This window comes from Talpa occidentalis, unplaced genomic scaffold (assembly GCF_014898055.3).
Source record: "Talpa occidentalis isolate TD23 unplaced genomic scaffold, MPIMG_talOcc4v2.1 talOcc4.5, whole genome shotgun sequence".
Taxonomy (NCBI): Eukaryota; Metazoa; Chordata; class Mammalia; order Eulipotyphla; family Talpidae; genus Talpa; species Talpa occidentalis.
Genome location: NW_023604861.1, coordinates 32143245 through 32156971, shown reverse-complemented (window position 1 = coordinate 32156971; position 13727 = coordinate 32143245).

Here is a 13727-nt window from a genome sequence, read left to right as displayed (position 1 = left end):
CCCCACTGGGAGCCCTGTTAACTTCCCTAATTAATGTCTGTTCTGCTTGGAATGCCCTGACATTATAAATGTGGTCTCCAGGGGAACCATGCATACCCTATGATTGTACTTCGTGTGTGTGTACCCTGGCTAGTATGGCACTGACTCAGCCCTGGAAGTCATTCAAGTCAGTTTCAATGAACTGGTTTAAGTTGTGCTGTGCCTGAATTGATGCCTCAGGCCAGGAAAAAAAAAATCATATAGGTGATGGAGGAGTCTTCCTGACTCTCTGAAGTGAACTCCAATGGATTATAGAGCATCTGCTATTGCCTTGGCAGTGCGTTGGTGTTCACGGCAATGTTTACCCACCAGGCAGGCCAAAATATTCTGTTTTGAAATGATCTTGATTAGGACCTCTGTGACCTCAGACAAATTGCAAGGTTCATGCCACAGCTTTTCAAAGTCTCACTCATTTGGTCCAATTATTGGGTTAGGTTTTATTATTCTCTTAGCTACTGAAAAACCAAGGGATGAAGTTAAGAATTGTGGCCAAAATCCTAACGTCTTTTTGCATACTCAGTTGTAAGCAATGGCAAAGGATCTTCCTGGCAGGACTCCTAGCATAACGCTGCCCTTCCCACACCAGATTTGGTGTAAGAAAAGTGCATTACAGTTTCTGAAGGGAGCTGCAGTAAAGGACTCAGCCTCCCTTACCATAAATGTGTGCATGTGTGTGTGTGTGCGCGCGTGTGCGTGCGCGCGTGCATTCCTAGTCCAGATACTACCTATTGGAGGCCTTATCACAATGGGAACAATTGGCTGACACCTTCCCCAAGTAGCTCTGCAGAGACTTCTTTTATTATGGGGTACAGTAGTCTTAAAAGACATTTTCTCCCTCTGGCCCAGAACTCAGTACTCAGAACTCAGTACTTCTCCATTCCTGTTACTTCTTCCTCTCCTTCCAATCAGATTTAAGCCAGACACCTTTTGTTCAGTCTCCCTTAGCAATGAGACAATGCCCATGTCTGTGCTGATGTATCTAATATTGGTTGGTGACATTAATGAAAAAAATTAAAAGTTTGGAGAAGCCATCATTTTCTTTGTAGCATCCTGTTTATATTATTGCAGTGATTGAATAAAGATTTGACTATTACTTTCATTTTGAATTTTCTTTTTTTTTAAGATTTATTTATTTATTTATACAAGCACTGGGTACAGTCAGAAGCGCGGGAGGGTGAGAAAACGCACCAGAGCCAGAGCGGGAAGGAGAACACCAGACAGATGGAGGACACTGCTGAGGGGAGCAGTGGACGCGGCAGGAGAGATCTGTGCACCATGTGGGACCCTCACCGGCAGCCGGGGATCTAACCGGTGCTACAGAGGCTGCGGGCAGTTTCACAGCCCAGCGCTCAACCGCTGCACCACCAGGGAGGCCCCATTTTGAATTTTCTTAAATTGACCACCTTGATACCTGGCAACTTACCTCTCTCCATCTTAGGTCTTGATAATGAAAATGGGTAGAATAATCCTATAAAATCTCTATATTTTACTGTGATACAGCAATACATGGGTCAAATATTTTAGGGCCGAAATTGAAGTCTTTTGTTCAGGAATAGAACTCAAACTAAATAAAAAAATCAGTTTACAGAAAAAAGAGGGAGAAAGAGAAGAGAGGGAAGTTAGTTAGATTATTGCCCTTAAACTAGTTTTAAACTCTGGTTTTAAAGGCACTGCTTAAGGCAGTCAGTTTCAGAAACTTGTATCTGTCCATTACATCAGTTTGTCAGCCCCACCTGTGCGGGTAACATGTGCCCTTAAAGTAATATACATTTTTTTAGGATTATTTATTTATGCATTCAGGACAGAGGTGCAGAGGGTGAGAGGATTCACCAGAGACAGAGCGGGGAACAGAACAGGCAGACTGACTGAAATACACTGTTGAGGGGAGCACTGGGCGAGACAGAAGAGGTCTGCTGTGCCATATGGGTTGCTCTCTGGCCGGCTGGGGATTGAACTCATGCTGCAGAGGCTGTGGATAGCTTCATAGTGCTGTGCTTACCCCTTGTGCCACCATTATATATTTAGTAATATATATTACTAAAGTAATATATATTTTTAATAAAATCAAGGTATACTCTTGTAAATGTGATAATAGAAAGGATGCTGTTCTTCATGATCAGAATGGAAAATGAGTCAACTACAATGGTCAAGATAATATTGCAGTTTAATAATACAGGTTTTGAAAAAAGAAGCAGAAGTAGGGGTCATATCATACATATTGCAGTTACAACCAACAAACATCTAATCTTGTTAATGACTTTAAATTATACTCATCCACAAAAGTGAGGAAAATAAGCTCCCATACTGTGATGCTTTGTAATTTGTAGCATTATACCAAAACCTGTTCACAGAATACTTGATGGGCCCTTGGGTGAGCAGATAAATCCATAATAATAATATGCTCTGTGTGCATCCTCTGGATTGTCTTTCTCCCTTCTTATACTAAAATATATGTTATAATCTGCTTTGTTTCCAAAGTTTAGTACCATGCTTTCATTTACTTCAAATGTTTGAATGGCTTTAGTGATCTTTATTTTAAAATCTCCATCCAAATAAACAGACATTTCCAGAAAAGATGTCACTTCAAAACTCAAACATCCGAGTAAATAATCTATTATCTGTCATTATGGGTTTACTTAAATGCATCTTGCATTGAGATTTTTCTTTTTCTTTTCTTTTCCAAAGATTTATCTATTCATGCATACAAGAACCAGGGTATAGGCCAGATGCATGGGAGGGTGAGAGGATTCACCAAAGATAGAGCAGGGAACAGAACAGGCAGACTGTCTGAAATACACTGCTGAGGGGAGCAGTGGGTGTGACAGGAGAGGTCTGCTATGCCATGTGGGATTCTCGAGGCCAGCTGGGATCGAACCAATGCTGCAAAAGCTGAGGAAATCTTCACAGTCTTGCACTCAACCGTCTGCACCACCAGGGGAGGCCCACATTGAGATTTTTCATCTCATACCTTAATTCACTGTTTTTCATTTTTGTTTACCAGATCATTTATCATGATAGTGCAAGTTCCCATCTCTGTACAAGGTTATTAATTTTGTTTCATAGTAATACTATTTTCTACATGTGTATCCTCCCCTTCAGAATGCATGTTGTCCCTAATCTTGACATAAAAAACACTTAGAGAAAAGAAAAGGAAAAAAGTTTATTTAGTCAATCTCTTTGAGATTCCTAAGGAATTTGAAGATAAATTCTTAATCATATAACTACATAACAGTAAAAGAGATGATTTAGGAAAGAATAAATCAAATGACTCCACTAATTAGATTCTAGTGAATAATCAAATATCAAAACAAATCATTAAAAAGCAGAAGCAAAGGAGAAAGAAGGCACACACAGACCTCAAATCTTCAATAGAGAATTCTGTTTGAAGTTCTTTCTATAGCGAAACAGATGACTCTTACTGACAACAATTTTTAGATAACATGGTAGTAGAGACTTCTGTAATTGTTACCCTTGTCAGGAAATCATTAGGATTGACCAGAGTCGGGTGTGAAAGATAGATATAGAGCTAGCTCTCTTTCTGAAAATTATCATACACCATATTTTTACAAATATTTACATTTGAGATATTTTTATTAAATACTCATACACTTATATTCCAAAAATATTCAACATATATAATTTCAAAAATCTATTAATCCATTTTTTGAGCAAATATTATCTTTGACAGCCTACAAAATCTCTACCATTAAAAAGAATTAATGCTGCAGATCAGGTTTACAACCTAAATACATATTTACAGTTCAAGTCTTTAAATTAGATCACTTTCCTAGAGCATTTTCCTCACTGAATCTCATTTTTGCTAGTTTCAATGTATACTCTATAATCAGACTTCAGTTTACAAATCTAGACTAAAATTAATGTTTTTCCAAAAGGACACAGATCGATTTAATTCAATATCTGGGAGATTCAAACTATGCATTTTTCTTTTGCTACATTGTAGCGTATAGTTATTGATTTGTACACCCTAAACCATCATAAATAATTGATTTGCATACATAGTTGCACACTTGGAATTTTATTTCTCTTTTGATGTTTTGGATCTTTATCGGGCCATACTTAAATATTCATATTTTAATATAAAATTGTACATTTTAAAGCTCACATTCTCTGAATTGTCTTTCTCTCTTCTTATATTAAAATATATGCTATAATCTGCTTTGTTTCCAAAGTTTAGTACCATGTTTTCAGTCACTACGAATGTTTGAATGGTTTCAGTGATCTTTATTTTAAAATCTTCATCCAAGTATTTATCATATAAGTTTTCCAAATATCTTCAATTTTAAGATTACACTATTTTGACAAATAATGTTTATGTTAATATAAAATTCTTCATAAAGGATTCTATCATATATACAGTGCTCTACACCACACTTCAAAATTTTAAAACACCTAAACTACTTTCAAAATATATAGAAACTATGAATTTTAGGGTTAGTATGCCATATAATATAAATTTAAATGTTTTTCATATAGAATAAATATCAGAATTTTTTATGCATTCATATCTTCCTATGTCCTTTCAATAAATAGCAATTCACTCTATCCTAGTTACCATGTTAGACACAGGAGATACAGAATATATTTCCTGCCCTTGAGATATTCAGACTAGTGAGGGGAAACAAACAGGCATTAAAAAAAGGACAGAGAAATTATAATGCAGTCTAATTAGCGCTGCAATAAAATATGAATGGTGTTATAATTGAAAAACACCATCAATTGATGTTACAAATTTCTTGAATAGCAGCATACTAAAAATATATATCCCTATAGTTCCTGAAGTCTAGATAATAATACAATTTTCTGAAATGTCTGATTGATTTGAACTTTGTTCACAACAATAATCATATCTTAAAAAAACATTAATGCTCACCATGCAGTGTATTAAATTCTTAACATGAGCTTTTCTATTTCATTCCCAATACAACCTTAAGAGATAAGTCATATTTAATTTAATACTGTTGATTAACAGTATTCAAGGTTTTGCAAATGATGCAAATCTTAGAAAACATTTGAAAATACTTAATCGTGACAAGATATAATGCTTCGTAAATAAGAATATGAAGAGTTAAATGACATAATTAAAAATATAACAAATATATACATATATTATGATATCATAGAACAGAATAACTGTATTTAATCTAAATTTGAATAACCACTTTGATAAAAATATATGTAAAAGAAACAGGTATAAGTGTTTTTATCTCCTGACCAAAAAAAAAAAAAAAAAAAAGAAAAAAGAAAACAATATTATACTGTCAACAAATATGAAGAGTGATAGTCCTGTGAGGGAGGATACAAAGTGAACACTCTGAAGGGATCCAATGACTAGAAGCTGATTTTCTTTGCCAGAGGTTCTAATATCACTAGTCATAGAAACTTAATGTTAAATATGTAGAGTATGTCCCTTTAACACATTTCTACTTGAAGCTCTTCCCAGTTTAGCATAATGTTGCCTGGCACTTATAGCATGAGATGTACAAGCATATGACACATCAGTCCTTTTGCATATTTTGTGTAAAAGCAGCAACAATACAATCAAATTGATTCATGGGGTTCCTTCTATAAAGTCTCATTCATTTCCATATCTGGGTTTCTTAGTTTATTATTAATCATTCCTTTTTTTAATCCTAGAGACAAAAACCTTTATTGCTCAAAGAACAACGGGAATACAAGCTTCATGTTCTCTTCCCCCAAGTTCCATGGCTGAGACACAGAGGTGAGCTCAAGTGGATGTTGTGGAAAGAACAGGTTTGTAAACCAGGAGCTTAGAAAACCCAATCTTTTCAAGAGGACTTCTGGTAAACCTATTTGACCATTCTCTGGAAGGAAGATAGAGTCTTACTTATTCTGGTCAGGAAGTAAATTGTCCTCTGCCCTGTAAGACTGCTTTCCTAAGATACATGAAGAGATACTATGTATCTAAAGCTGATGCAATATCTAAGCAAACTTGACATACCCATGGAGATCATCTGATGGGAGGCAATATTACAAAGGGACTGGATTTCTCATGGGCTATAGCTTCACTGAGCCAAGGACCAAGTTTCTTGTGCTCATTGTTTTATTCACAGAAGTTTTTTAATTCCCTAGAACATATAAAAAACTTAATATTCATCAATACATTGTTTTTACAGTAGAGGAAGATATTTGCTTTAGATATATAGAGAACACAGTGTTTGAGGTGTGTAAAAAGCTTTAAAGTTAAAATCTATCAGTATTAAGTATAATTTATTGAGTTGTTTATTGGTTTGACTAATACCTGATCACAATGGAACCAAAAATGGTGAAAAGCTTGTCATAATTTACAAGTGAAAAAAAATCCATGGTAAATGTTGAATGAAATATTTGTAGCCTAGATAAAGTGTAAAGGGAAAAGAGAATCTATATTTTTACATTATAACATACACAAATATGCAAATTTGGAGAAAGAATAATGAACGCAGAAGACTTATTGATTGAAAATGAAGACACTGGTACTAATAACATTGAGGTGTTACAAAAATCTGGTTTTGAAGGCCAATAAGACATGCCCAAATATGATTTGTGTTGCCTGAGCAAACCTAACACTCTTAACTTAGCCTTTAAAAATTATTTTCATATTTATTCATCATTGTTTAATTATATATTGTTTGCCCTTCTGAATATGAACTAAGTTTCTTAACTTGTTCCTAAGCTCTTGTTCTAACATCTGTCCACAACAGAGTAGTATTCCAACTCTGTTGAAATCCTAAAGATTCTTAATGAAACATGTCTTGATTGATATGACCTAGAATCCAAAGATCTTGAATAATTTCCCTTCCTTCCTTCTCTCTTTCCTTCCTTCCTTTCTTTCTTCATCCCTCCTATTCTTCCTTCCTTCTGTTTCTTCCTTATCTTTTTTTAAACACAATTGCTGTTTTTTCCTTGTACTATTTTACCAGCAATTATTGCATTAAATTATTGGATTTCATATTTAAAGTCCACATGAAATTTTAAGGGCAAGTACATATCTTCTTCATAAACATTAAAGGAAATAAGTTTCATGTGGCTTTCTCAGATTTAGAAATAATTTCATAGAGGATTATAAAAATGATGACAATAATATTTAAAATTTGTTTTAATCTCAAAAAAGTGAAATACTATATGCCAAGATTCATAAAAGTGCATATGGTACATGTATGTATTTATATATGAATCTCTCATTCTCTCCTAGTATATATAGATAGGCATAGTATTTATCTACATATCTATATATTGATCTCTATATGTATATCTTTTTTTAACTATCATTGATAGATATAAATACATCCATCTACCTGTATCTGTCTATCTATCTATCTATCTATCTATCTATCTATCTATCTATCTATCTATCATCTATCACCTGTCACCCAGAGAGAGATATATCCATGAAGACAGTAGTGCCATGACTTGTTTCCATTAAACTCCCTCAATTTAATGATATTTGAAGTATGTTTGCATGTTCTTTGAAAAATTTTTAAAAATATTTCCTTTATTATAGACAGAACTTTGCAACATATATTCTAGAATATATCAAAGACACATAGTCTATTGTATATAAGACTTTGAATCAACATTCCCCTCTTTAAAGAGTTGAATTACCTTCAATCATGCTTTTATTTCCAACTTAAATTGTTTCATCATTTTATCCCATAATCTGTACACTTATCATGTACATATTTATATCTAACTGTATATGTACATACCTGCATGTTTTTGTGTGTATGCATGCATGAGATAAAGAATGGCCTTAGGTGTTATATTAATGTATACTTTTAGTCTTTCTTATCTTAAGAAAACATGGTCATAAGAAAAAAAAGTCACTGTGTCCAAATTTTGACATTGCTTTATCTTCAATAGTAACAAAGGGGGTGAGATAAAAGTAAATTTAGGAACTGGAGGAAAAATAATAGTTTTAGTCTATTATTAGTCAGTTTTTTAAATTATCATGAAGCATTTCCAAATTTTCTTCAGTTGATTATGCTACAATAGTGAAACCAAATGTGAAGCATAAGATAACTTAAAGTTAGTTGTTTGAAATTAACTCCAAAGGAAATAAAGATTTAAGAACAAAATCTTTCATTTGGCAGGATCAGAAGAGACTGGCTCAGTAGGAATTTTATGTGAAATTAGTCACTTGAAATTTGAGTATAGCATTAGTGAAAATGCTGAAAGATCACCTTGTAGAAATGAATTGTTTTCCCATCTATCAGTCTTTGTCAAGAACTATATTTGGTACCCACTACATTCTGGGTTAAGTATTCTGCTGTGTAGTTTAGAAGATAATTTTCAGTTAAAGGATAAAAACATTTTTCTCAACTTCTTGAATGAGAAACGAGGGCAAAGAAAAGGAAATGAACCTGAAGAAAGATTGAATCAAAAACTTGTCTTTAAAAATGTGTGTCTGTTGTATTTGTGGTAGATTATTGCTGTTTTTCATAAATTGTTACAATTTCTCTTACATTAAAAGAATGCTTTGATTTTCATATTTTCCTTCACAAATGCAGTAACACAACTGTCAATTATAAACAAAACAGAATATTTATTATTCATGTCCCCAAAACAAAATGTGTATTTTCAACATTTATTTTTATTGTTCTTCCACATTTATTTTCAAAATTATAAATCCCAAGTTAATTAATTGCTTTTTCCTATCTTAACCAAAGTATATTAAGTGACTTGAGTATCTCATTATCACAACATTATTAAATATCGATAGAAAATAGCTTCTAAAACCAGATGATACTACTTATATTTGAAAAGTTGGAAAATGAGTAAATCCAATAATGATAATTAGTATTTATAATGATTACTTTCTATTACAACATACTTAATAGTTGTCTTATTTCTCTATTTTATATAATGACTGTGATAGACCATATTCTAATATCAAGGTAGCCTCTAAGTTAATAATCATTCCTTCCAGTTGAATATACAATAAGACGTATATATATATTTTTTAAGTTAGTAAGATTAGATATTATTTCACACTTAAAAATCCCACCTGGTATAAGACCACTTGTTTAAATATTGACTAACTCCTTCCCTATTCCATTTCATAAATCCTGGTCAACCACGAAACATTGATACTTCTTCTTGAGTATCACACTTCAACAACTTTTACATCAAGTCAACAACAGCATGACCTAACCCATATTTCCCTAGCTTGTTGATGAGCCTGCCATCTGGGACAGAGTTAAAAGACTTGCTGAGGTCAAGCTCCATTACACTGATTGTAGATTGAAGGAATCATGTCCATTATTCTGTCATAGCAGAAAATACATTTGGTTTGACTATGATTTGTAACTGAAGTCATACTGTATATAACCCAGCCCTTTGTAATTCTCAAAGGCTCTTCAAATTGCCTTTTGGAATGATAACATCCAGATTTTTACCATTAAGTTAAAGTAGCTGAATTATAGTATCCAACACTGTTTTTCTCCTTTGAAAGGTAATTTATTTTTGTTTTTAAACCTTGTGAAATGGTGTCAGAATATGAATTATATTGGACTCTGTAAAAACTTTTTAACGACAAAAGGTCTTAGCATATATATCAACCTGAAATATAAGTAGATAATTTAATTAAACAATTTATGGATATAATTTGTCACCTTTTGAGATGACCAACTAAGTGTTTAAATCAGATATTTCTTTAAACTCTTGGCTGATTATTTTATAGTAGCTAGAAGAACACAAGACCTTAATTTTCACATCTATCCTTGCAAGTTTGAAGGTTACCTACCAACTGATTAGAACTGTCAGGCCTCATGGCGTTTATTAAATAGTGTTCCTGTTAAGGTTGCTTATGAAACTATTAGCCTTTTCCTTTGACATTTGCTGTTCTGCATGAATGAGTGTGTTTATATTCCTGTAAACTTTGTATTGCTTTAAAGATAGTTTAAACGGAACTCAGGTTAAATGAGCTGCTAACATGTTATCTTTATTGAATTGCTTTTGTTTACAATTAAAATCCATTGTTTTCTTTAATGGTTTTGCTTTCTTTTCTCATTGTTAATTTACAGTAACATATAGGCCAGTTAAAATTTGGCTCTAAGGATTAGAATAATAATAATTTAAATGTTTTAAAGAGATATTATATTAAATGGTAAATGGATATATTTTTTACATATACAATCAAAATGATAAGTTTTACTCTTTTTCAGGTTAACTTGATAAACCAAAATTATCATTTTTAAACCATGTATAACAAGCCATATTTTAAGCTGCACATTCAAATAACAATATGTATTTATGTAGAACATATCAAAAATATGTTTTATGATAGATATGCATTTTCTTGTTTAACTTGATTGACAATACATACAGCACTAATTATAATTTTATCTTCTCAGATTCTTGTGCTGTGTTTTGACTTATTCTCATCATTTAATTTTAAGTGAAGTGAATTAAATGATAAATGCCTTTCCTATTTTAATAATATATGCAAAGCTATTAAGTAATCCACTAATACTTCCAATTAAGGGTTTAGTTAATAATTGGTAAAAATGAGAACTGCAGTAAATTATAAATTTAAGATTCTTATTCATTCTTCTATGAGTGGGAAGTCTGATTTTAAGAATTACAGAAATATGTTGTCTGAGGCTAAAGATTTAGTTCAGAAATGTGCTTTAATAAACTATGTCATAAAATAGCAAAATATGCCTATTTTTATCAAAAAGAGACTTGAAAATTATGAGAATAAGTCCATATAAATCACACTGGTTCTCTTCTAATATTGTTTTAATTTTTTCTTAGCATCAAATAAAATAAAGCTAAAAAATTAGAAATGGACCTCAGATTTTCAAAATTATTAAAATAAAAGTATAAAGAAAGGTATTGAAATGGGAAAGTAGGATATCTTGGGGGTCTTATTATTAACTTAAATCAGACATATTTGAATACATTCTACTTTATACCTCCTCCAGCCCTAAATTGGAAAGTCCATGTTACTTATATCCTCTGCTTCCCACCAGGGTGAAGACACCAAGGCTTATAATGGGTTACTGACTTCCTTTCAATTATATAATGCCAAATTTTTCAGTTATATAATAGCCATTTTATTTTCTCCTATAAGAATGAACCTAGGATTCTATGGTAATATTGTTACATATTTTTTTCTAAAGAGAGTTTATAAATTTATTCTGCCTTGTTTCTGCAGTTGATTAGATAATATATACTATTCAATCCCTTTAAGAACATGGGGATTTTGGGCCTCCCAGTGGCGCAGCAGTTGAGCGCGGGTTGCCCGAGCCTCTGTAGCGCTGGTTCGATCCCCAGCCACTGGGTGAGGGTCCCACATGGCGCGCAGACCTCTCCTGCCGCCCATTGCTCCCCTCAGCAGTGTACTTCAGTCCTTCTGCCTGTTCTGCTCCCCGCTCTGATTCTGGTGAATTCTCTCACCCTCCCGCGCTTCTGACTATACCCAGTGCTTGCATGTATAAATAAATAAATAAATAAATCCTTAAAAAAAAAAAAAAAGAACATGGGGATTTATACAGAATGATATCACTTATATGTGGAATGTAGAAAAACACAACAAAGGTCAGAAAAAGGGGAGTGAGAAGGTGAGGAACAAGAACAAAGAGTGGGGATAGCTCAAGGGCCCATGGTGGTGAATTATGAAGTCTTTGGTGGTGGGTGCACCATGGCGACAACACCTGGAGGAAGGGGATCCTCTATAATACAATACAAAAAATGGTGTGAAACAATATCAACTCAACAGAAAATATATTTTTAAAAAGAACATAAAGGGCCTCCCTGGTGGCGCGGGGATTAAAGATAGCGCTATCAAGCTACTGCTAGCCACAACAGCACAAGTTCGATCCCGGCCAGCCAGAGAGCAACCCACATGGCGCAGCAGACCTCTCCTAACATGCCCGCTGCTCCCCTCAGCAGTGTATTTAAGTCAATCTGCCTGTTCTGCTCCCCACTCTGTCTCTGGTGAATCCTCTCTCCACCCACACCTCTAGCTAACACCTCAGTTCTTGTATGCATCAATAAATAAATCTTTGAAAAATAAAAAGAACATATAGATTTAGTATGTCCAATTTGATTTTTTTTTCTCAGTTGGTTTTAACAAAAAGACTTCATTCAGGGCCTCCCCGGTGGTGCAGCGGTAGAGTGCTGGGTTGCAAAGCTGCCCGCGGCCTCTGCGGCGCCGGTTCAATCCCCGGCTGCTCCCCGGCCACCGGAGGAGGGTCCCACATGGCGCGCAGACCTCTCCTGCCGCCCGCTGCTCCCCTCAGCAGTGTGCTTCAGTCCTTCTGCCTGCTCTGCTCCCCGCTCTGGCTCTGGTGAATTCTCTCACCCTCCCGCGCTTCTGACTGTACCCAGTGCTTGTATAAACAAAACAAACAAATAAATAAATAAATAAAACATGCCTCTATTTAAAAAAAAAAAAAAAAAAAAAAGACTTCATTCAGAGGGGTCACAGAATCTTGAGTGCAAAATTCTCTTTGTTTTATTGAGGACATTTTAATATTTAATGTTGATTTAAATTACATTTTTTTTAAATTTCAATATTAGTTTTTTATCCTGAATTCACAAGTTCTATGTATTATTTTCTAAAGGGTATTACCTTAACATGCTATCATGCACTAGGTTTAAACAAATGAAATTTATTTTCTCACAATTCTGGAAGTCAGAAATCCAAGGTCAAAGTATTGGCAGAGTTAGATTTTTCTAAGGCCTCTCTCCTTGACTTGCATGTGTGCTGTTTTAAACGTTTTTATTATGTGCTATACTCCATATTCCTCTAGTATCGTCAAGCTTTTAGAGCTTCTATTCACATAAATAAAACAAAGACACAATATGAATACAGAGAATGACAGCAAAGTATGGATTAAATTACAACAGGGCTCCATAAACTCTGGCAGGTGTAGAGGATACAGCATGCCCCTGTGGGGTGGCCCCCTATTCTGCCTTGAAGAAAAGTCTCCAGAAGGGTTATTTCCACTCTCTGGTAAACTTGTGTATTGAAAAAACAATAGCTAAAATATGGAAAAGCACACTTCATTGAATCATTAGAACAATAAATGTGTTCAAGCAAGATAATGAAAAAGAGACATTAAACTAATTGGACCAGGGACAAAAATAAAACAGTTTGGAAGTTGACTGAGAGAAATATTTTGAATTTGTGAACAATCAGCTCTGTCCTTAAGTCCTTGGAGTGCTCCAAGGCATTTTAGCTTCTTGAGATCTTTCTCCTTTAGTTTTGAAAGTGAGAAACAATAAACAATGGCAAAGTCAGAGAGAATTTAAAATTATAATAGCATTAAAAAGAAAAACTAAAAGTCTCAGTGAACCTAGAAGGTCTGTTCCAGGAAATATAGCAACTCTGTAATTATCTTTAACCCAGTATTGAAATTCTTTTACAAAGTTTGGCCATGGATTTTCAAAGTTCTCACATTGTTTACTTTTGTAAACTTTAAGATATGGGATGAATTTGTTCATTTCTAAGATTTACTGAACCAACTCACTATGTTATTTTCCACACTGTATTTTTGCATGATGACAGTGCAAGTGAACAGTTGTTAAATTAAAAATCCTATGTGTTACAGGGGGAGATCTATAGACTTATATAAATTCTGCCCTGGTTACAAATTTAGGTGTCTTATATATCTTCTGAAAACAATCATGTAAGATATCCTTTATTGAGGAAAACTACT